This window comes from Protopterus annectens, chromosome 7.part1 (genome assembly GCF_019279795.1).
Source record: "Protopterus annectens isolate FY-2018-M chromosome 7.part1, PAN1.0, whole genome shotgun sequence".
NCBI lineage: Eukaryota > Metazoa > Chordata > Ceratodontiformes > Protopteridae > Protopterus > Protopterus annectens.
The window spans coordinates 497,603,850-497,629,746 of NC_056740.1; the positions used below are offsets into that span (position 1 = coordinate 497,603,850).

The following is a 25,897-nucleotide window of genomic DNA, read 5'->3' on the forward strand; positions in this document are numbered from 1 at the left end:
GTGTACCCAAGAAGATTGAATGCTGTAATTAAATCAAAAGGTGTTTCAACAAAGTATTAGTTTAAGGGAGTGCACACACAACAAAGTTTTAGTTTAAGGGTGTGCACACTTATGCAACCAACGTATTGTATGTTTTTTATTTTTCATATTTTTTCCCCTAACTGATTTGTTTGTTTTTTCAATTGAACTGTACATGTTATAGGTCACATTAAAGGTGGGAAAAGTTTTGAAATTATTTATTGTGGTCTCATGTTTTTATATCACAAAAACCTGGCATTTTAACAGGGGTGTATAAACTTTTATATCCACTGTATATATAGATAGATAGATATACAAATTTTGTAACAATAGACAAATAGTTTGCTATTTGATACAAAGTGCAGATATTTTTATTAATCACCGCATCAGTAAGTATTTATCACCTTTGCCTGTGTGTTATCCATCATAATAATTAAACGACAGTTGCACATAAAAGAATATGAATGAAACTTACACATAAGAAATAAAAAAGATACATATAACCCTCAGAAAAGCAACTTCACCCACATAATTGAAATGGCAACAAATTAATAAAAGTCATTATGGAAAAAAAATAAAACAAGTAAACTATAATAGGATCATACGATCATAGGAAGTTGCTAGGCTAATGGCCTCAGGGCCCTTACAAGCCTAGCAAAGTTCAACGCATGTTCTAAGGATCTCTGGTTCAAGCAGACACTAAAATCAGCACCTATTGCCCCTATCCAAGAGGGACACAGGTGCAACTCCTGGTGTGAATTTCCAGTAACCCATCCAATCGTCCAAATTATGCTTAAATGGGGCCAATGAGGGGCTTTGTTTAACATGAATAGGAAGCTTGTTCCAAAAGTGGGGCAACCTCTGTGAGACAAATGTGTCTCTCCAGCAAGTTCTGCTGATATCACATACCAGGTTAAGGACCCTTGAGCGAGTAACCTGTTTGCCATTTGACTTGCAAATTTGCAGCATTTACATTAAAGCTGGGTCAGACATTGCTCTGTATGCAAGGCATAGGTCACCTCTGAGCAGTCTGTATGATATAGAATAAAGTGACAATGATTTCAATCTGTCCACATAAGATAGATCTTCAAGACCCTGAATTTTCTTTGCAAGGAACCTTTGTGGTCTCTCCAATTGCTGCAGGTGTTTGGAAAGTTCAACATACCAAAGGGAGCGCTGTACTCTATTATTGGCCTAATGAGGGAAGAGGATGGGGGGAGTTGTAACCTCTTTTTCTAAAGGCAATGCTCTTACTTATGAGATGGGCAATCTAAAATGCCCTTCTTACCACTGTAGAGACATGGTGATCGAAGTTAAGGTTCCTGTCAACCTGTGTGCCCAGATCTCTCACCACTGACTGTGTGCTTGGGGTATTGCTATTAACATAGTAACTTGCTGGAACATTATTACCCTTTCTGAAGGGAATGATAATGCATTTTTTCCATTAAGTTTCAGACCATGACTTTGGCACCAGTCATTTGTCTGCCCAACACCTACTTGCGGGATGTTCACATCACTAGGGATTTCGATGATCCCTCCCAGTTTGCAGTTATCAGCAAACTTTATCAGCCACAATCCTTTAGTTTTAACCTGTACTTAGGAGAAGTAGATTCTGAACAGTAGGGGTCCCAAAACTGATCCCTGTAGAACACCACTGGTTATGGGTCTGCTGGAGGAGGTGGTGTCCCCTATTTTGACTGTATGGGTTCTATCAGTGAGCCATTTTGCAACCCACCTGACAATATATGGGTTGATACCCAGCTGGGTGAGTTTATCAATGATGCCTGAGTGGAAGATTGTGTCAAATGCCTTGACTAAGATTAGGTAGGTTATATGCACAGATTTGTCCTCATCTAGGACTTTGGTGACTGACTTGAATAACTCCACCAAGTTTAACAGGCATGATCTCCCCTTGACAAAACCAAACTGGGTAGGATCAAGTGTTTGGAGATTTCCTGTATCTTTGTTAATAAGGTCCATGATGATTCATTCCATGGCCTTGCAGATAAGGCTGGTCAGGATAATAGGTATATACGTGTGTACTAGGGTAATGGCCCTGGAGCCTTTACAAGCCTAGCCCATAGGATTACCCTGGCATCCTGCCACCTGACCTTAGTTCCCAGTGTCTCTGTCGAGTAGAGCCGCTGGAGTGATTCCTGGGGTGAATTTTCTATTTCCCATCCACTCATCAAGATTTCTCTTGAAGAGGGCCAGTGAGGTGCTCTGCTTGACATGTATGGGAAGTCTATTCCATAGCATGGGCAGTCTCTGGGTTATGAGCCTGTCCATCAAGCTTGTTCTGTTGATTGTGGTAATGTGGTTGAGGTCACTGGAGTGTGTGGTGTGGAGGGATTGGGATTTCTTTAGATGTAGCATTTCTAACAGAGCTGGGTCAGACATGGCTTTGTAAGTCAAGCAGAGATTGCCTCTAAGTAGGTGATATGAGACAGAGAATAGTTGGAGTTTTTTGAGTCTGTCCATATAGGACAAGTGTTTAAGGCCTAGGATAATGGATCTGTAGTTCACGGGGTCCATGGATGCAACCCCTTTGTGCAAAGGGATGACAGTAGCTGTTCTCCATTTCACTGGGGTGAAGCCAGTGCTTAGGCTGTGATTGAAAAGCAGGGTCTATATTATATATTCAAAGTTTCAAAACTTAGAACCTCATATGTTCGACAACATATGAGTGAAGTCTGAAACACTGAAAATATAATAAAAAATTAAAAAATAAAAAAAACTTCCCTCAATGCTCTGAGCTGGGGGGAAAACCCCCCCAGCACCCCCACACCCCCGCTACTTAAATATACCAACTCCGAGATCGCACTTCAGTGTAGAAGAGGGAAATGTTCCCATTCTGCACCGTACGGAGCCATTGCTTTTCACCTTCAACCTTTTTAAAGTTGAATCATATGTTGTCGACCATATGACATTTGAATTTTAAAAAGTTCGAGTAATTAATAGGGACCCTGAAAAGCGTGCTCAATGGTGATGCTTATTCCTGTTTTAACCCATGTAGAACACAGTCTAGGATGTTGTCTGGTCCCATAAAGGCTGTGTTTTTGCTCTTGGAGAGGGCATTTAAGACCTGCACCTTGGAGATACTAGGTGGGGGGACAAGTGTTAGGGATGCTCTGGGGTATATGTGATGGGGGCAGGGGAGTGAAGTTTTCACTGAACCTGTCAGCCAGCAGGTTTTCTGTATCCACAGGTTCTATATATGTAGTACCATTAACTACAAGTTCACCGCAAATCTGGGCCTTACCTTTGAGGTTACAGATGTAATGAAAGAGCACCTTGTGGTTATCCTTAGTTAAGGAAGCTAATTTGGATTCATAGTTAGCTTTGGAGGACTTCACTAGGAGTCTTATTTGCTTGTTTAATTTGAGGAGGGAGTATTTCCAGTTTTGAGACCGGCTCTTCCTACTCTTAGACAGCAAGCAATTTCTTTTTCCTATTGTATAGCGTATTAGTAGCAGTTGTCCAGCAGGTAGGTTTGTTTTTCCTTGAAGATCTTGCTTTTATTCTATCAGGTACAGCAGAATCAATACAATTGTATAGGTGCTTGTATAAAGCATTGGTAATTAACTCAGCATAGGTGTCTGTTGCATCAGTGGGGGGGACTATGAAGCTATTTATGCCATCACATAAGAGGTTGTAATTGGCCTTGGAGAAGTTTTTTAGTCTAGTTGTTGCTAAGGGGGGGGGGGGGGTCTTGTGTTATGGCCACACACTCGGTGTGGTGCAGCAGTACCCCATGTTGGTGAGCACCAGGTCCGGGATGTTCGAAAACCTTGTGCGCATGTTAACCAGCTGGTCGAGGGCATTGGAGTTAATGAAGTCCAGTAACCTTTGGGCAAGTGCTATAGAACACATATAATTTACCCAGTCTGTGGATGGGTAATTAAAGTCACCCAAAACCAGGGGGTTTGGTTGTGTCTTGTTTGACTCAAGTAGATCTAAGCAGGCTGAGTGAATGTCCTGATTCACAGAGGGAGTCCTATAGCTGGCAATGACCTGAATAGGGGTCTTACCTACAGTCAATTGCACCTGAAGTAATTTGAGGGAATCGTGCACTTTAACCAATCTAGAGGTGTATTTGTCTATAATAAATATTGATACACCACCTCCTTTAGTTCTTATGCCTTCAGTTTGTGACCTGAATGTGTGGAAGGAAATGTAGCCTGATAGCTGGGGTGGCTCTCTGCAGCCTTAAATCAGGTCTCAGTGACTGCACAAATAAAACCATCTTCCAGGGTGAGGACTGCTTCCAGTGAGTGCAGTTTCTGGTTTAGACTCCATGCATTTAGCAGCATAACCCTGAGGTTGTTTTTAGAAGGTATTTTCTGCTGGGAATTTTGTTCTTGTGACATTACCTAAAAAAGGCACTGCTGGGATGGCTAGAACTTTAGACAGTAACCAAAATCCTAGGGGTGACAGGTGAAGACCATCTCTAGCAAAGCATCGAGGTCTGTCGACCATGTCATCCCAGGCTGACAAATAGTGGATCCCCTTTGAATGACACCAGAAGCTCAACCAATTGCTGAAGTAAATAATTTTTTGTTTGTATTGAGGTATCATCCTAGGCAAAGGTAAAATGCTGCTTAAGGCTAGGGACACCCCTGCCTGAGACACATCAACAGAGAGCTTAGTCATGTCTCTGTTCATATAGTCTAGTGAGATACATCTCAAGTCATTCACACCAACATGGAATATGACAGAGTCATAACAGTACCTGTTGTTGAGAGACTTGAGTGCATGTGTAATGTGGCAGATCCTGGCACGTGACAGACAGCTGACGGTGACCTTTTCCTTATCCAGCCTGGTGAGAGGGACATCTGTGTCTCAAACTTGAGTCATCCATGACTAAGATGTTTGTTTTTGTGTTATGCCTTAGGCGCTTGACTGGTGAGACACTGGTGTGTGATATATTATGTGTACTATGTTCTGCAGAGGATATATTATGTGAAGCGTGCTTGTGTTTGTGAGGTCTCCGATGTTTAGGTAAACGTCTTAAATAGAACCTCCACATAATAAAACACAAACCAAAACTAGCCAATTAAAAAATACAATTGAAGATGAATCTTCCCCAAAACTAAAATCTACATTAAAAACTATTAGACTATCCAAACATATCATTAGACTAACATATATTACAAATATACTTCTTCCATTCTATTTACTACATAAAAATGAACTTTTGACATCAGAGGTAGAGTGGAAAAGTAAAGGGAGCCCAATAAAGCCCTATAGTCAACTTATACAGTTCCAAAATCACATAGACATCAATGGCAAAAAGTCATCCAAGTTAAAAAAAACAGCTAAACTGTACATTTATTTTATACATTTATTAATCTGGTAAGCCCATTGGACACGTGTCCCATTCAGGGACGACTCAGGAGTACAGTCCATTTTAATGACTTGTTTAGAGTCACATAGCAAGCAAATAGAGGTGGAAGGAATCATTCCCTATATCCCTGATGACAGAAAGTAGCATATTTGGGGTTAGGTCTGTGTGGGATGTCTTCCACTGTAGGATTAGGGAAGACATTTTTTAATCATTACTCTTAAAACTACAGTGCAAGTAGGTTCATTTTTCACACATCTGATTCCCCTTCGCTGACATGCACACACGTACACACACTTACATATATTCTCAAACTCTCACACACTTGACACACACACATATCCATATCCATATTATATACAGAAAGTTGTTGTACAATTATTACATTAAACATTTAATTAGGAAGTTGTTTTGTTGAGCGGACAGTTCCATGGCAGGGTGTCAGCATTTCTTTTGCTATACAGTGGGGAGGGGGATTTTGCTCTTTTCCCACTATTTGTTTTGTTTGGTATACATAATTATCAGGGAGTGTATGAGGGTGCAGCTCCCCACATGGGGGGTGCAGGGCATCTTGTCCCAATCCAAATAAATACTGTTTTATGTTGTTCTTTTTATTTTTATTTTGCATGCACTGAGCATAGCGCTCAGAGCATGCATAGAAACATGTTAATTTGTTGAGTTTCAACCACCTGTGATCAATGCAGTTCATATGTTCATAGGATCAACGGTATATATTAGGCTAACAACCACCAGGGCCTTTATAAGACAAACCATGCAATCCAACCAAATTATGTCCTTATGTATCATGTGCATCTATAAGGAGGGGGTATGTTAGCTAGGAATTTCTAGAGGTTAGATGTGGGGGGGTGTGTTAGTTTGGGCAGTACTGTCTGCGTCTGTCTGTCAGAAACATAGGGTCCAAATCCCGAGTGAATTTCTTCCCCAGACAGAGCTTGCCTCTCAGTAACCTGTAAGAGATCGAATATACAGACAGGGGTTTAAGGTGATCCATATAGGACAATGTGTTTATACCCTGTATTGTTCTGGTAAGAAACCTTTCTGGGCATTACAGCTGTTGCATATGTCTGGTCAGATACATGCTGAAGGGGGCATTATAATCAATGATGGATCTGATAAGGGCCAAATAAAGTGGCACTATAAGTTCCTTGGACCTGGACATGTTGGTCGAAGGCCAGACTACTGTTTAGATATGTTCCCAGATCCCTGACTACTGGATCAGCTCTTAGGGGGTGTTTTATTGATGGATTAATTAGTCTGAGTGGCAGTTTTCCCAAAAGGCACTATAATGTGTTTCTTGGCTTTGAGTTTTAATCTGCAACTTTGACATGTGTCATTTGTCTGTGTTAGACCCTCTTGTAAGATGTTTGTGTCATGAAGGGAATCCATGACAGCTCCCAATTTTCAGTTGTATGTGAACTTAGTCCGACAAAGACCCTTGACATTTCCTTTTACCTCCAAGAAGTAGCCGAATTATGATCAGCCCCAGCATATGGACCACTGAAGTACCTCTCTGGTGACCGGTCTCTTAGTACAGATAGTCTCATAAATCCTGCCTTCCTGACTCCTGTCTGTCAGCTATCTGGCAATCCAGCAAGTTATACAGGGGTTTACACCCAGTTTGGTCACTTTGTCAACTATACCTGAGTGAGATAATGCATTGTACACCTTAGCCATGTCCAGGTTGGCAATATGCACCTTTTTCCCCTCATACATTGCTTAGGTGACCTTCCCATAGCAGTCCACAGGTTTAGTAGGCATGACCTTCCCTTGACAAAGCCAAACTAGGTTGGGTCCAGTGTCTGAAGGTTGCCAGTGTCTCTGTTGATCATGTCCATGATAATTTGATGTTCTTCGTGTTTCACTGTTGCAGTCATTACATTTGGGTAATCTGCTGGCAGGTTGCCCTCAGTCAGCCTGAATTCCAAAGTCTTGGGTCCTGTGTCGGTTGTTGTTACCTCTTCCATGACGTCAGGTCATCAGGGGTATAAAACAAGCAGCTGACATCATTTTCTTTAGTCTTTCTTGCCACGTGGTGCCCGAAGCAGAAGCATTTTGCAAGTGCCGGTCGGCCGACTCCTGAAATATTCGAGTTTGAGTTTCAGAACCAAAGTCGTCACTAAAGCTAAATACCCCGTTGGGGAAACTTTTTTCTTGCTCCATACCGATGCCAGAAAAAGTTAATAATTGTATTACTTGTGGGAAGCAAATACCTCATAAGGATTTCCATTTATACTGTATTCCTTGCCTAGGCCCTGATCACAATGTGCCTGGCTGTCGGTTTTGTGCTAGATTTAACCAACGCATTATTAAGCATTGGTATATTTTTGCCTCAAAGTATTTTGGAAACAGATTTAACTACCCAGAAATGTCATCGGATAGCATTCCAACTACCGGAGTACATAAAAAATGCAAAGAAAAGGACAGAGGCAGACAGTCGAGGTCCAAAGCCGACGACGATGCTTCTCCTTAGCCAGTCACCAGTTCGCCGGTACTCAGTGAGGTGCTTTCGCAGCCCATGATGCCCACTACTTTCGACTCGCAGGCCCCTACTGAGACCCATGTTGAGTCCGGCACACCACGTGATACTCAAAGTATTGGACCCATGGATGTATCTCCCTTGGATGGGTCCGGAGCCGCTAAGCAGGCACCGGCTTCTGAGGGTGTATTCAGGCCTCAACATTTTTATATCAAACCGACGACAGCTGTAAAACCAAAGACAAAAGCAACTTCTAAAACTAAAAAAACGATGCAGGAGCCATGTGCACAGGCCTCTATGCCTAAAAAACAGATGATCAAAATGGCTGAAGACCTTATTACCTTGATCAGGGGTTCCCATCCCCCTCCTGATAAGAGGCCTAGGCAAGACACTGACTATGAATCTTCTGATCAGGTTTCTATTTCTTCTGATTCCTCTTCTGATCAGGAATTATCTATACCTCCCTATGAGGATTCTGATGCATAGGAGTCTATACCATCTGCATCACCTCCTGAGGATTATTCATTTGGAGAAACCTTGCATACTTTGAGGGAGCATTTTCACTGGGAGAGTCAAGATTAATCAGAATCAAAAAAGAGGCTCGGGGATTTCCTTCTTCTCCCTCAGCACAGGCCTTTAGCCATACCCCCTGTTTTAGACATTGTGGATGATGTGTTTTCAGAGTCAAGCTTGACCCCTGACTCCTTACCTCCGGCTCCCAGCAAGCTTGGCAGATATTACAGGGTCCCTGACTCACACAAATTTTTATTTATAAACCCTGCTGCTGATCCTGAAACTATTTCACAGGGTCCAAAGGGAGTTAAGGCCTCAACAGCCAAAAATCCTACCCCCTCTGACAGAGATTCAAGGGCACTGGATAGATGGGGAAAAAAGGTTTACACATCTGCAACCTTGGCAGTTAGGGCCTTAAACTGCCAGATGTTCTTCGTGTTTCACTGTTGCAGTCATTACAATTGGGTTATCCTGCTGGTAGGCTACCCTCAGTCGGCCTGAATTCCAAAGTCTAGGTCCGGCGTCGATTGCTGTCGCCTCTTCCCTGACATCAGTGCGCTAGGGGTATAAAAGATGCAGCCGACACCATTTTCTTCAGTCTTTCTTGCCACGCGGTGCCCGAAGCAAAAACAGTTCGCAAGTGCCGGTCGGCCGACTCCTGAGATTTTCGTGTTCGAATTTCAGATCCGAAGTCTTCACTAAAAAGCTAAATACCCCGTTGGGGAAACTTTTTTTCTTGCTCCAGACCGATGTCAGAAAAAGTTAATAATTGTATTTCTTGTGGGAAGCAAATACCTCATAAGGACTTTCACTCTTACTGTATTCCTTGCCTAGGCCCTGACCACGACATTGCTAGTTGTCGGTTTTGTGCTAGATTTAACCAGCGCACTATTAAGCGTCGGTACGATTTTGCATTTCAGTATTTTGGCAGAAGATTTAACTATACAATGTCGTCGGATAGCCATCCGACTACCGGAATTCACAAGAAACGCAAGGAAAAGGACAGGCATCCGAGGTCCAAAACCGACGACAAGGCTTCTTCTAAGCCAGTCGCCAGTTCACCGGTTCTCAGTGAGGCACCTTCACAGCCCCTAACGACCACTACTTTAGACTCGCAGGATGCTACCGACACCCATGTGGAGTCGACCAGGCCGCTGGAAGCTCAAGGTATTGGACCTTCGGAAACTATTACCTCAGATGGGTCCGGAGCCGCGGAGCAGGCATCGGCTTCTGAGGGTGTTTTCAGACCTAGTCAATTATATGTTAAAATGACTTCAGCTTCAAAGGCAAAGACTAAAACACCTTTAAAGACAAAGAAACAAGTACAACAGCCTCGTGGACAGACCTCCATGCCTAAAAAACAGATGCTCAAGATGGCCGAAGACCTAATTACTCTGATCAGGGGTTCCCATCCCCCTCCTGATAAGAGGCCTAGGCAAGAGACAGAATATGAATCTTCAGATCAGGTTTCCATTTCATCTGATTCCTCTTCTGATCAGGAATACTCTCTTCCTCCCTATGAGGATTCTGATGCTGAAGAATCAATCCCTTCAGCCTCTCCTCCTGAGGATTATTCTTTTGGAAAAACTTTACATACCATGAGGGAGCATTTCCAGTGGGAGAGCCAAGATTATTCAGAATCTAAGAAAAGGCTCAGAGACTTCCTTTTACTACCTCAACACAGGCCCCTAGCTATTCCACCTGTGTTAGACATTGTAGATGATGTATTTTCGGAGTCCAGTCTGACCCCTGACTCCTTACCTCCAGCTCCGGTTAAGCCGGACAGGTACTACAGGGTTCCTGACTCTCATAAATTCCTTTTCAAAAACCCTGCTGCTGACCCAGAAACTATCTCTCAGGGTCCCAAAGGGGTCAAGGCTTCCACTGCATAAAAACCCTACTTCCTCTGACAGGGATTCTAGGGCACTGGACAGATGGAGAAAAAAGATTTACACTTCTGCTACCCTGGCTGTAAGGGCTTTAAATTGTCAGTTTCATATGCCCAAATATCAGCAATATATTATGTCATTGCTTAAACAGAAAATGTTGATAAATTCTGAATGTGCAGAAAACAAAGAAATGCAGGAATTATTGCATGCATCTGAACAAGTTGGAAAGCATACTTTGCAATGTGGTTTTGATTCTCTGGAGGCCTCCTGCGGGGCCGCAGTTACGGGTTCTGTCATTAGGAGGCACGCTTGATTAAAGGAACAAAATCTACCTGATCATGTTAAAGCAAAATTATTAAATGCTTCATTACAGCATGATACTTTGTTTGGTGTTAAAGCAGAAAAGGTGTTAAAGAAAATGGAGGACAAAGCTAAATCTATGCAAACAGTCAAGGATTTTTTACAGGTACAGCCACCAAGATTTAGCAGACACTGGCCTACAAAGAATTGGTCCTTCCCAGTGTCAGACAGGCCACAAAAGGGCAGATACAGATGCCCTAGAGGCAGATCCCAGCCCCAAGGTTCATTCAGGTCTAAACAATGGGGTGCTACTACCTCCAAAACTGGAGTAGACAAATCACAGCCATACAGGAAACAGTCCCAATGACTCCCCTCTGCCTGCACCAAGCACTTATCTTCTGGCAGCACCTTTAGGGGGGAAACTAGCACTTTTTTCTCAAAATTGGCACATAATAACCCAGGACAAATGGGTTTTAAACATAATGTCACAAGGCTACAAGTTTCACTTCCATACCCTGCCAAGGGCAAATGGTTGGCCAGACCTGCCAAAACATCAGTGGGCAGAGGCACAAAAACAAGTCTCATCCCTCATGGACATGAGGGCCATTCAACAAGTACCATAGCAAGAGCAGGGACAAGGATTTTATTCAAGACTGTTCTTGGTACCCAGAAAGGACAAAGCCTGGAGACCAGTACTGGACCTATCTATTCTAAACACATATCTGGATATTCAAAAATTCAAAATGTTGACTCTACAGCAGCTTCTGCCCATGTTGGGCAAGAAGGCTTGGCTTGTGACTTTAGATCTAAAAGAGGCATACCTGCATGTCCCAATCAGACAAACATGCAGAAGATACCTCAGATTCAAAGCTGGCTCAATGCACTACCAATTCTCTGCACTGCCGTTTGGCTTATCTACTGTGCCCAGGGTCTTCACAAAGTGCCTGGCACCAGTAATTGCATTCTGCAGACAAAGAGGAATACAGATATATCCTTACTTGGACAACTGCCTCATTCAAGCAGAGAACAAGGACATTCTCCTACAGCATCTGGCATTTGTAAAGAGATTACTACCATGCCTAGGGTACACAGTCAACGAACAGAAATCAAAACTAGCACCCTCTCAAGAGATAATATTCCTGGGTGCAAGCTTAAATACAACTGCCCAGATGGCTTATCTCATGCCAGACAAACAAAGGCAACTGACTACCTATTTCAAAATGTTGGCAACAAAGGCCCAGTTATCTGCAAGAAAAAATCTGCAGGCTTTGGGCTTCATGGCATCCTGCATTCTACTAATTCCATATGCAAGACTGCATATGAGGAAACTTCAATGGTACCTAAAAAGTGTTTGGACTCAACATTGCCAGAGCCTGGAAACAATAGTTACTCTCATCCCTTGCCTGCAACAGGAGTTTCGATGGTGGGCGAAGGCCTTTCACCAGAACAAGGGACAGCCATTCACTCTACCCCCAGCCACACAGACATTAACAACAGATGCATTGGATTATGCATGGGGAGCCCACATGGCAGGAGAATGTATTCAAGGCACATGGTCCGCAAACCAAATGCATCTACATATCAACCAAAAGGAGATGCTAGCTGTTCAAAATGCCCTGACAGCCTTCAAGGACTTACTTCATCCGGGACAACTACTGATAAAGACAGACAACACCATGGTCATGTGGTATATAAACAAGCAGGGAGGCACTCATTCTTACCCCCTTTGCAGGCTTGCCATGACTTTGTGGGACACAACATTGGCTTACCAAGTACATCTGCAGGCACAATTCCTGCCAGGAAAGCTAAATACTCTGGCAGACGAACTGAGCAGAAACCTCATGGATCCCCACAAGTGGAAATTGGGTCCACAAGTCTTCAGCATGGTAACAAGGAAATGGGGGTGCCTGGACATAGATCTATTTGCCTCACCTCACAACTGCCAACTAAAGAGATTCTGCACAAGGACTTATTACAGACAAGCATGGAAAGTGGATGCCCTATCTTTCAGACGGAAAAACTTAACAGTATATGCCTTTCCTCCCCTGCATCTCCTCCCCAAGGTAATCCTAAAGGTCAGAAGGAGAAGCCAAAAATGATACTGATTGCCCCAGACTGGCCACACCAGTACTGGTATCCAATCCTAAGGAATTTGTCTCAATGCCCAGCCTGGACTTTACCTCAAGTGCCTCATCTACTGTCCCAGCAGAACTATCAAATCCTGCACAGCCAACTCAAGATCTTAAATCTTGCAGCATGGCGGATAATGTAGTCATACAAAACACACCTCTCACTAAGGCGGTGATGGATGTAATTTTGGAGGCCAGGAGGCCTAGTACTAGAAAATCCTATGCTGGAAAATGGAAGAGATTCTGTGCTTGAAACCAGGCACAAGGAATTGACACAGCTGTACCAAATATTCCTCAGATTTTGCAATACTTAACTGAGATGCTGGACAAAGGCCTATCCTTTTCATCTATAAAAATTCATGCCTCTGCCATTTCAGCTCATTATAATACAGAGCCACCAATCTTTTCTCATCCTTTATTAAGGCAGTACCTCAGAGGGGCCAAAAATGTAACGCCTCCAAGGAGATCATCAATACCTGCATGGGACCTCAATTATGTCTTGGAAAAACTCACCCTGCCTACTTTTGAGCCAGCCGCTACAGCTGATATAAAGTTTTTATCTTGGAAAACAGCTCTGCTCCTAGCAATAACTTCTGCAAGATGAGTCTCAGAGCTACAGGCACTCATGGCTGTGGAACCTTTTATCATTTTTTATCCAGACAGGGTTTCTCTGAGGACAAACCCGACATTTATGCCTAAGGTAGTGTCCAGTGTGGCCCTTAACCAAACTATTCATCTGCCTACCTTTTATCCAAACCCACAGAATAAGGGGGAGAGAATTCTGCATTCTTTGGACATACACAGGCAGCTACGCTTCTATTTGAACAAAACCAAAGCTTTCAGAAAGACAGAGCAATTACTAGTGGCATATGCTGCAGGACCACAAGGAAAGGCTATCTCAAAGCAGACTAATTCAAAGTGGATAGGCCACTGCATTTGTTTCTGCTATTCACAACATAGCAAGCCAGTACCTAAGGGCATTAGGCCACATTCAACCAGAGCAGCAGCCACTTCAGCAGCCTTCCTCAGGGGAGTACCAACCAAAGACATTTTAGAGGCTGCTACTTGAAGTTCAGTGCACACCTTCACAAAGCACTATCATTTACCACTCTACTCTAAATCCAGGGCAGGCTTTGCCACTGCAGTTCTGCAGGGCCTAATAGCCACTCCTAATGCTATTTAGCTCCAACCTCCCAACATTAGCTTTGGGATTCAACCCAATTGTAATGACTGCAACAGTAAAACACGAAGAACATAGTACAGTTGTGTACACTTACCATAAATGTAGATGTTCAAGTGTATTCACTGTTGCAGTCCAGGTTACCCACCTGCCATCCCCCATTTCTTTGCTGGAATTTATCTGTACTTCTCTATTCTATACAACCTATGTGGTGTATTTGCTTGTAGATGAAGGCAAAATATATACTTTGGTGCATGCATGTTTTATTGGCAAATTTTTAGCCTACCCTTTTGGGGGCACCTGACATCTGGGGCAAGAAAAACGAAGAAAATGGCGTTGGTTGCATCTTTTATACCCTTAGCGCACTGACATCAGGGAAGAGGTGACAGCAACCGACACCGGACTTAGACTTTGGAATTCAGGCTGACTGAGGGTAGCCTGCCAGCAGGATAACCCAAGTGTAATGACTGCAACAGTGAATACACTCGAACATCTACATTTATGGTAAGTGTACACAACTGTACTTTTCATATGCTCAAGTATCAACAACATGTTATGGGATTGCTGAAACAGAAAATGATGTTGATTTCTGAATGTGCAGAAAATAAAGAATTGCAGGAATTATTGCATGCAGGTGAACAAGTTGGAAAGCATACTTTGCAATGTGGTTTTGATTCCTTAGAGGCCTCCTGCAGGGCCGCAGTTACTGGATCTGTGATTAGGAGGCATGCCTGGCTAAAAGAGCAAAATTTGCCTGATCATGTTAAAGCTAAATTACTGGATGCACCTTTACAGCATGATACTCTGTTTGGTATTAAGGCAGAAGAGGTTTTAAAGAAAATGGAAGACAAAGCTAAGTCTATGCAAACTGTAAAAGACTTCTTACAAGTCTAGCCACCAAGATTCAGTAGACACTGGCCTACAGAAAATTGGTCCTTTCCTGTGTCAGACAGTGCTCAAAGGGGCAAATCCAGATGCCCTAAGGGTTCCAGATACCAGGCACAAGATTCTTACAGGTCAAAGCAATGGGGTGCTTCTACCTCCAAATCTGGAGGAGATAAAGTGCAAACCTACAGAAAACAGTCCCAATGACTTCCCTCTGCCTTCACCCAGCACTTACCTTTTGGCAGCACCCTTAGGGGGGAATTAGCACTTTTTGCTCAAAATTGGCAGTTAATAACCCAGGACAAGTGGGTGCTAAACATAGTATCACAGGGATACAGATTCCACTTCCATACTCTGCCAATGGCAAACGGTTGGCCACATCTGCCAAAAAATCAGTGGGCAGAGGCACAGAAACAGGTTACGTCCCTCATGGATATGGGGGCCATTCAGCCAGTACCAGAACAGGAAAAAGGACAAGGTTTTTACTCAAGACTGTTCTTGGTACCCAGAAAGGACAAGGCCTGGTGGCCAATACTGGACTTATCGATTTTGAACACATACCTGGACAGTCCAAAATTCAAAATGCTGACTTTGCAGCAGTGTCTGCCCATGCTGGGCAAGAATGCTTGGCTGGTGACATTAGACCTAAAAGAGGCATACCTGCATGTCCCAATAAGGCAATCATGCAGAAGATACCTCAGATTCAAGGCTGGCTTAATGCATTACCAATTCTCTGCACTGCCCTTTGGCTTATCTACTGCACCCAGGGTCTTTACAAAGTGCCTGGCACCAGTTATTGCATTTTGCAGACAAAGAAGTATACAAATATATCCTTACTTGGATGACTGTCTCATTCAAGCAGAGAAGAAGGACATTCTTCTTCAACACCTGGCATTTGTGAAAAGGCCTCTAACATGCCTAGGGTACACAATAAACGAAAAGAAATCACAACTGGTACCCTCTCAAAAGATAACATTCCTGGGTGCAAGCTTGAATACAACTGCCCAGATGGCTTACCTCATGCCAGACAAACAAAGGCAGCTGACTACTTACTTCAAACTGATGGCAACAAAAACCCAGTTATCTGCAAGACAAACTTTGCAGGCTTTGGGCTTCATGGCATCCTACATCCTACTGATACATATGCAAGACTGCATATGAGAAACTTCAATGGTACCTAAAAAGTTTATGGAGTCAACATTGTCAGTCTGGATACAATGATTCCTCTTATTCCCTGCCTACAACAGGAGTTTCTATGGTGGGCAAAGGCATGTCACCAAAACATGGGATGGGCCTTCACTCTACCCCCTGCCAGCCAAACTTTAACAGCAGATGCATCAGATTATGCCTGGGGGGCCCACATGGCGGGAAGATGCAGTCAGGGCATATGGACCCCAAAACAAATGCATCTACATATCAACCAAAAAGAGATGCTAGCTGTTCAAAATGCCCTGACACCCTTCAAGGACTTATTTCATCCAGGACAACTACTAATAAAGACGGACAACACCATGGTTATGTAGTATATAAACAAGCAGGGGGGCACACACTCATACCCCCTTTGCAGATTAGCCATGGCACTGTGGGACACAGCTTTGACTTACCAAATACATCTTCAAGCTCAATTCCTGCCAGGAAAACAAAATACTCTGGCAGACGATTTAAGCAGAAACTGTATGGACCTTCATGAGTGGAAACTAGATCCACAAGTCTTCAGCATGATAACAAAGAAATGGGGGAGCCCGGACATAGATCTATTTGCCTCTCCTCAAAATTATCAATTGAAAAGATTCTTCACAAGGACTTATCACAGACAAGCATGGAAAGTGGACACCCTATCCTTCAGTTGGAAAAACCTATCAGTTTACGCCTTTCCTCCTCTGCCTCTTCTTCCTGAGGTCCTACTAAAAGTCAGACAAGAGAAACCAAAGATGATACTAATTGCCCTGGACTGGCCCCGCCAATACTGGTACCCATTCCTAAGGAACTTATCTCCATACCCAGCATGGACCTTACCTCAAAGACCTCAACTACTGTCCCAGCAAAGCAATCAGATCATGTACAATCAACTCCAGACACTGAACCTGGCAGCATAGCTGATCATGTAGGCATACAAAGAACACCTCTCAGTAAAGCTGTGATGGATGTCATTTTGGAAGCCAGAAGGCCTAGTACTAGAAAATCCTATGCTGATAAATGGAAGAGATTCTGTGCTTGGAATCAAGCACAAGGAACTGATACAGCAGAACCACATATTCCTCAGATATTACAATACTTGACTGAGATGCTTGACAAAGGCCTATCTTTCTCATCAATTAAAATCCATGCCTCTGCCATTTCAGCTCGTTACAATACAGAGCCACCAGTCTTTTCTCATCCTTTACTAAAGCAGTATCTTAGAGGGGCCAAAAATGTAAGGCCTCCTAGAAGATTACCAATACCCGCATGGGACCTCAATTATGTGTTGGAAAAGCTCACCCTGCCTCCATTTGAACCAGCTACTCCTGATATAAAGTTCTTATCATGGAAAACAGCTCTGCTACTAGCAATTACTTCAGCAAGAAGAGTCTCAGAGCTGCAGGCACTCATGGCTGTGGAGCCTTTTATCATATTCTACCCAGATAGGGTGTCTCTGAGGACAAATCCTTCATTTATGCCTAAGGTGGTTTCCAGTGTGGCTCTTAGCCAAACTATTCATCTGCCAAACTTTTATCCAAATCCGCAGAACAAGGGGGAGAGAATTATGCATTCCTTGGATGTACACAGTCAGCTAAGATTCTACTTGAGCAGGACTAAAGCTCTAAGAAAAACTGAGCAATTACTAGTGTCATATGCTGCAGGATCAGAAGGAAAGGCTATTTCAAAGCAGACTATTTCAAAGTGGATAAGCCACTGCATTTGTTTCTGCTACTTACACCATGGCAAACCTGTGCCCAAGGGCATTAGGTCTCATTCCACCAGAGCTGCAGCTACTTCAGCAGCCTTTCTCAGAGGAGTACCAACCAAAGACATTCTGGAGGCTGCTTCTTGGCGTTCTGTTCACACCTTTACAAAGCATTATCATTTTCCTCTCTACTCTAAGTCCAGGGCAGGCTTTTCCACTGCAGTTCTGCAGGGCCTTATAGCCTCACCTAATGCTGTTTAGCTCCAGCCTCCCATCCATAGCTTTGGGATTCTACCCAAATGTAATGACTGCAACAGTGAAACATGAAGAACATAGTACAGCTGTGTACACTTACCATAAATGTAGATGTTCGAGTGTATTCACTGTTGCAGTCCAGGTTACCTGCCCACCACCCTCCTTTCATTCTGGAGTTTATCTTTCCTTCTCTATCTTCTACAACCTATGTGGTGTATGTTCTTGTAGATGAAGGTAAAGTTTATATTGATGCATGTATATACAGTTTTTATATATATATTTTTGCTACCTTTTTGGGGGCACCTGACATCTGGGGCAAGAAAAACTAAAGAAAATGGCGTCAGTTGCTTGTTTTATACCCCTGATGACCTCACGTCATGGAAGAGGAGACAGCAACCAACGCAGGACCCAAGACTTTGGAATTCAGGCCGACTGAGGGCAACCTGCCAACAGATTACCCAAATGTAATGACTGCAACAATGAATACACTTGAACATCTACATTTATGGTAAGTGTACACAACTGTACTTTCCATGACTTTGCATATTAGACAAGTCAGACTAATAGTGGTTTCTGGGGTTGTTTGGTGGTCCACCTTTATGAATGTGAATAACCATTGCATTTCTCCATTCTTGAGGTATAAAGTCTGTTTTGAGACTATAACTGAAAAGTGACTCAGGTGGTCTTGATACGTCATGTTTCAATCTGTTTAGGAAGTGTAGTGAAATATAATCATATATATATATATATATATATATATATATATGTAAAATATATATTTAATATATATATATATATATATATATATATATATATATATATATATATATATATATATATATGTAAGTATGTATATATATATATATATTTTGGGTATTTCTGCCGGCGTGTTTTGTAGACACATCTTTAAAATGTTTTGTTAGGATGCAGTCTAATGCAGTGCTTAAGCAGGTTTTAGAATCAGTGTATGTGCAGGTAATGATACATGTTGAGGCAGAAACTAGAGACACACTTTATTTTTATTTTATTTTACATTTGTTTACTGGGGTAGTATGCTTCTACGCATCTGGGTGTTGTGATAGAGAAGCCTAACAACTGAATAGCCTGTCTACTGAAATGATACCACGACTTTTGAGATTCACTCTTCTATAGGTTTTCGGTCTTTTTTCACCTTTTCTGCACTTAGCATTTTGAATGCCAACATTTCAGTAGGGAGCCATTAAGAAAAAGTAGTTTTTACATGAAGCTAACATATAGAAGAGAAGCCCCTAAGACAGTAACAAAAGTAGTTTTTACATGAAGCTAGCGTATAGATGAGAAGCCCCTAAGACAACATGTATAATATAGTTTTGGCTTTCCCTGTAGATTAAACATGAGAGTTGGTGTGGTGTGGACATACAGGGCACAGTGACATTTCTAAATTTATAATTATGCCCTAGTAAGACAACAATATTCATAATACCCTGTCTGACCAACTTTTCTGAAGTATAATTTTCTGTCTCCTACTTGATATGTGCATCGGCATCTTGCATGAATTGTATGTGTTTTTTTCAGTGTTACATTGAAATAACCCTGCACTGTATTGAAACTGCAATCTTGCTTCTGCACTCAATTCGTTTTAAGCACTGCTCCACTGTTTCGGTCTCTTCCAGCTTTATATCATACATTTGAAACTTTGGCTAAATGCACAGACTTTGTACAATTGTTACATATCATGTGATCACCTTAACCCATGCAGACGTTATTCATGAATCACAGCCCCAGATTATAAATCTTTCCTTAAAGATAGAAGAACCTTTAAATGAAAGGTTAATAAGGAGTTGCATGTATCTTATATGAACTGAAGGAATTTTATACAATTTGTTGTATAATTTGTGTGATAAACACAACCCTCTTTTGAAGAGCCACACTTTTCTACAATTAGTTGCGTTGTTGGTTTATTTTTCTTTCCTGCACTGTGTTGTACTGGCTCACTGACTCATAATTTTCATTTTACTGTGCATTACTGTCTTTACCTCAGATTTATAGGTTCATAGGTGTTTACTAGGCTAATGACCCCAAGGGCCTTTTTAAGCCTAGCCATGCATCCCATATCTCTGACAAGTTCTGATACCCTTGATAACTGTAAGCTGGAGTTTGGAAGATGAACCATTTACAGGTTGCCTGTGTCCATTAGAGACATAGGTGTCAAACCAGGGATGGATTTCCAGTTTCCCATCCAATTGTCCAAGTGGGTTCCTATCAGCAGACCGAAGACACGTTTTCGAATGTGTCTTGGTCGAACTGGCAAAACCGAAACTGCAAAATATCGAAGCAGCATGTAAGCAAATTCTTTCCCTGGGAAAGAATTCGCTTGGCCGCTTCGGTACTTTGCCGTTTTCAACACTGTAGTGCAGTCTCGGAGTTGGTATATATAAGTAGGGAGGGTGTGGGGGCACAGCCCCCCACGTCAGGGGGTGTAGGGGGAGAAGCCCCCCGAGTTAATCTCATGTTTTAATGTGCTTTCTTTTTTTTTTTTTTTTTTGTTGAAACAGTGATTTATTTTTTCCCTTGGAAAAGAATCGCTGTTCTGACAGTTTGGTTTTGTAAGCCTTCGTTTATATGGGGTCGATTAATCACCGTTCGCTTACCTAAGCATTCGGTGATCTAATATAGACCCGTCCAAGTTGCACTTGAATTGGGTTAGGGAGGAACTCTGCTTCACATGGATGGGGAGCCTGTTCCATAGACAGGGTAGTCTCTGGGATACATACCTATCTCTCCAGCAGGATCTGTTTATATCACAGGCAAGGTTTAAGTCTTTAGAATGGGTAATTCTCGAAAAGAAAAGAACAAGTGGCAACAAAAGGGCATTCAAATACCAAATACACAAATATAAAAGTAAAAATAAGAGCGACCACCATGGCTGCTGGCATAAACTTTAACAAATGAATAAACGCCTAAAAGCATGAGCGCTTTCACACTGTTAATACTTCATCAAATCCAAATAAAAATTAAAACAAAGCATTTTTAAACAGTTTAAAACATGTGGAAACCAGTGAATTAAGGTATGCAATTAATTCAATATCATAGCGCCCTTTTTCTCAGGGCTGGCTTTAAAGGCATATTTGCATTAATCCCTGGTGGTTTGTCAGCTTGTAAAGCAATGATCCATTTCATCTCTGCAACCTCAGTTCTATTTACCAAATCACCACCTCTTATAATGTCAGGAATAAGTTTCAAAACAGTAAAGACAAAAGAATAATTCTTATTGTGAAAAACATGTTTAGCTAACGCATTCAACATAATATTCATATTTCTTATATCATACAAATGCTGCAAAACATGTTCTTTTAACATCCTATTAGTCTTACCTATAGAAAATGAAGTAAATAATTTACATTGAACCAAATAAACTAAATTCTTAGTCCTACAATCTGCAAAGAAATTGAATATGAACTTATGACCTGTTATAGGATGTATAGATATATTCCTCCCAGACATTACATGACATGCTTTGCAGCTCCTACAAGGGTATGTACCCAATCTTATTAATCTACTGTCCGCTATCCTACTTAGACCATAACAAAGTTGTCTTTTAGGTGAAAGGTTACTCTTAAATGTAAACCTTGGTTTATACGGCATTTTTTACTTTTTCATCAGATAGTAAGATGGGCCAATTCGTGTTTATGATATTACATACCCTATTAATATTGTTGCAATATGTTAAAAAATGTGTTTTTCAGCATTTGTGCGATATAAGAAATATAAATATGTTGAATGTGTTAGCTAAACTTGTTTTTCACAATAAGGATCATTCTTTTCTCTTTACTGTTTTGCAACTTGTTCCTGATGATATAAGAAGTTGTAATTTGGTAAATAGAACTGAGTTTGCCAAGATGAAATGGATTGCTGCTTTACAAGCTAACAAACCACCAGGGATTAATGCAAATATGCCTTTAAAACCAGCCCTGTGAAAAAGGGTACTACGATATTGAGTTAATTGCATCTCTTCATTCATTGGCTCCCACGTGTTTAAAAATGCTTTGTTTTAATTTTTATGTGGATCTGATGAAGCACTAATAATGCGAAAGGGCTCATCCTTTTATGTGTTTACTCCTTTGTTAAAGTTTATGCCAGCAGAATTGGTAATTCTAGTGCTTTTTGTTTTGTGAATATGCAGGAAGTCGATTAGCGTGGGGTCTGACAATGCCATGTATGCCAGGCATAGATCTCCCCTCAAAAGCCTGAAGAAGACAGAATATATGGATAGGGACTTGAGGCGGTCTACAGAGGACATTTTGCTTACACCTGTATTCTTTTAGTGAGGAACCTCTGTAGACATTCCAATTATTTGATATGTCTGGTTAGGTACATACTAAAGGGGGCATTGTACTCAATGATAGGTCTGATGAATACCAAATACAGTGGAACAATGACTTCCTTGTACTTAGATGCCATACCATACCATTGTTTATAAGTTGTGCAATATAGAATGATTTCCTCACCACTGTAGACACATGATGGCCAAAATCTAGATTACTATCTATGTGTGTCCCTAAGTCCCTGACTACTGAGTCAACTCTAAGGGGTGTGTTGTCAATATGATAGTTACCAGGAATGGATGATCTCCCAAAGTCTACTATTATGCATTTCTTGGCATTTAGTTTTAGTCCATGGCTCTGACACCAGTTGTTTGTCTGTGTCAGCCCCTCCTGGACAACATCTGTGTAAGTGTGAGATTCAATGACAGCTCCTAATTTGCAATCATCTGCAAATTTAGTCAGCCAGAGACCACTGACATTGGTCTTGACTACTGAGAAGTAAATGCCAAAAAGGAGTAGTCCAAGGACTGATCCCTGAGGGACTCCACTTGTGACTGACCTCTTTGTAGAGGTGGACCCCCCCCCAATTCTAACTTGCTGAGTCCTGTCTGTGAGCCACTTGGCTATCCACTGGGTGACACATGGGTTTGTATCTAACCTGTTGAGTTTGTCAACAAGGCCTGAGTGGGGTATTATGTCAAATGCCTTGGCCAGGCCAAGGTAGGCAGTGTGAACAATTTTGTCCTCATCCATTGCTTTGGTGGCATTCTCAAAGAAGTCCACCAGCTCAGACATTTTATTCATGTTATATAAACTTTTGTCATTAAAGCTGTATTTCTGTGGTCTTTCTTAATTGTATTCATGTTATATAAACGTTTGTCTTTAAAGCTGTATTTCTGTGGTCTTTCTTACAAAGACCCAAAGCGCATTAAGGCTGATAAATGCTTTTCTGGGAGGGGTGCTATAATAGAAACAAAACAGTGCTAGCAGTGTGTACTTGTAAAGTAATCATACTTTTTGAACAGCATTTAATTCTGATCCCACTTTCATACAAGCAGAGTCTACTTGTCAATGTATTATGCTCTGCTGAGTTTATAAATACAGTACCTTGGCCAGGTGACTTGATTTGCTCTTCATGAGGGCTTTTATCCTATCCCTTTTTTTTTCTGCTACAAAGAATGCCTGGATTCAGTTATATAGCTCAGCGAGTAATTGTTTTCTTTTGTTACACATAACCAAATCCAAAGTACCAATAGACCAGAAGCCAGCCAGAAGCCTTTAAAAACCAATTTAATATGTGCACAAAACACACAGTAAACACATAAACGCAGACAATTAAAATATAACATTTTTGTTTCAACACTTCATCATATGTGGTTCTGAGGTAAATTGACAGGTTAAATATCTTGCTAGTGAACAGATTGACAAATAAAAACATTCAATAAAATGATTCAATAAAATGACTCATAAATACTCATAAATATTAATGAATAAATAAGAGTTAAAATTGAAACCAATATAGTAGGCACTTTAAAACCTATAAAACCTGTATAAAACAATTGATTAAAAATGATTACATATTTAATTCAAGTGAGGACCATTTTGAACAGAATTATAACATTAAGTTAAAGAAAGGAAGGTTAAAAGCTCCATAAGAAATAAATTTCACCAGCTTAGAAATTAATGTAAAACAATACTTTGGCTCCCTCTAGTGGTCAAAGTTGTGAGGTATCACACTCCTTTTACTTAGTTAAACCCAACATAAATTAAAAAGAAGGATATTCGAACACCATTACGACATACAGAATAGAAAGGAAACAAGCGCACTTTTTAAACATTCGTTAACCTGTATCAATTTTAGTTATACATTTATTGTTTTAGAAGGTATTAAAAATAAGTTATGGGAAGAAAGAATAGAATATAAAGAACTTTGGTGGCAGATAACATTACAAGCCACCTCTCCTCCAAGCTTGAATGAGAGCACTTCCATTGTACCCCTTTTAAAATTAAGGGCAGCAAAGTTATAAAATAAAATAAAAATTTTTTGCATGCTTTTAAATTTGTATGTTTTTAATAGATTCTAACAGTATTCATTGTATCAGGCTTGCAATTTTCAAATTTGACTAGTAGAGAGAGCCAAAGTATTGTTTTACATTAATTTCTAAGCTGGTGAAATGTATTTCTTATGGAGCTTTTAACCTTCCCTTCTTTAACTTAATGTTATAATTCTGTTCAAAATGGTCCTCACTTGAAGTAAATATGTAATAATTTTAATCAATTGTTTTATACAGGTTTTTATAGGTTTTAAAGTGCCTACTATATTGGTTTCAATTTTAACTTATATTTATTCATTAATATTTATGAGTATTTATGAGTCGTTTTATTGAATCATTTTATTGAATGCTTTTATTGGTCAATCTGTTCACCAGCAAGATATTTAACCTGTCAATTTACCTCAGAACCACATCTGATGAAGTGTTTGAAATGAAAATGATGTATTTTAAGTGTCTGCGTTTATGTGTCCACAGTGTGCACTACTGGAAGAGAACAGAAATGTACATAAACTATTGTAACTGTGTAAATGTATATATTTTAACAGTAGAAACTGGAACATAGAAGGTTAACTTGCAAAACTTCATAAAAATAGTTGAAATTAAATTACTTTAAAACTGCACCATAAAAGATGGTTTCAAAGCAGCAAGGAGACAGTATGTCTAAAAGTAGGGAGCCTTTTACATTGTCTTGTGTTTTATTGTTTTATGTCTTCCAGCAGCTGCAAAGATCTGTGGGTTATGTGTCTTCACAAGGAGATACTATGCAGTTTCTAGCAATGGGGGCTTAGCTTGGGAACTAAAGTCAGATGACAAGAAGTGATGTCATCCTGCAAGCTAACCCAGCAGTAATATTTGAGATATTGATTTAAGAACTCTCTGAGAGAGACTGAATATTCTGTATTTGTCTTTGACCTGACAACATCAGCTGGAAAACCCATTCACCACATCTGCCTTGCCTTGCTCTGGAAGTAAGTTAACTAGGGTATAGTAATTTCTCTTAGATACAGACAGGAATATAGTGAAGTACAGCTTAGGTATTTTCTTTATTTGTTTGAGACTGTCCTGCAATGCTGTTTTAAGTATTTCCTGTGATTTTGACCTCTGATTTAACTGTGATTATTTACTGATTGTTTTCTTGTTCTTTTATTATTTGTTATTACATATATTTAAACCTTTTATTGTGGCTGATATTTGTGAGACATATTTAAGTGCTGAGAGTACTTGCATATTTATTTTGTGACGTTGTGTGGGCCAGTCCTAATAGCCTTGCTCTTGGTCAAACTACCATTTGGATTAATAGTAACATTACTCAGTAAGATTAGACACCCTTTGTTAAGGGACTTAAAGTAGCTGATAAAGAGTTAGGTGGTGGCAGTAATAACTACCTTATAGTATGGGTAAAAGGGGGGTATAGCTAGTAAACCTGTGCCAACCTTTCCCAGGAGTGAGTGAGTGAGTGTGTGTGTGTGTGTGTGTGTGTGTGTGTGTGTGTGTGTGTGTGTGTGTGTGTGTGTGTGTGTTTGTGTGTGTGTAAATCAAATCTCAAAGTGTGCGTGTGTCAGCTACTTGGGCAGGGACACAAAGCACTGGTTGGACAGAGAGTGGGCTGGAGGTCTTGGCTTGGCCACTCAGCTGAGATCTCAAC

At 41.0% G+C, this 25,897-nt stretch overlaps 1 protein-coding gene across 1 annotated transcript in view; it reads left to right on the top strand.

Annotated features, from left to right (window-relative positions):
* CAMKV (CaM kinase like vesicle associated) overlaps nt 1-25,897 on the top strand; it is a 1,209,710-nt gene that overhangs the window by 597,301 nt on the left and 586,512 nt on the right. The gene's annotated exons all lie outside the window — the stretch shown is intronic.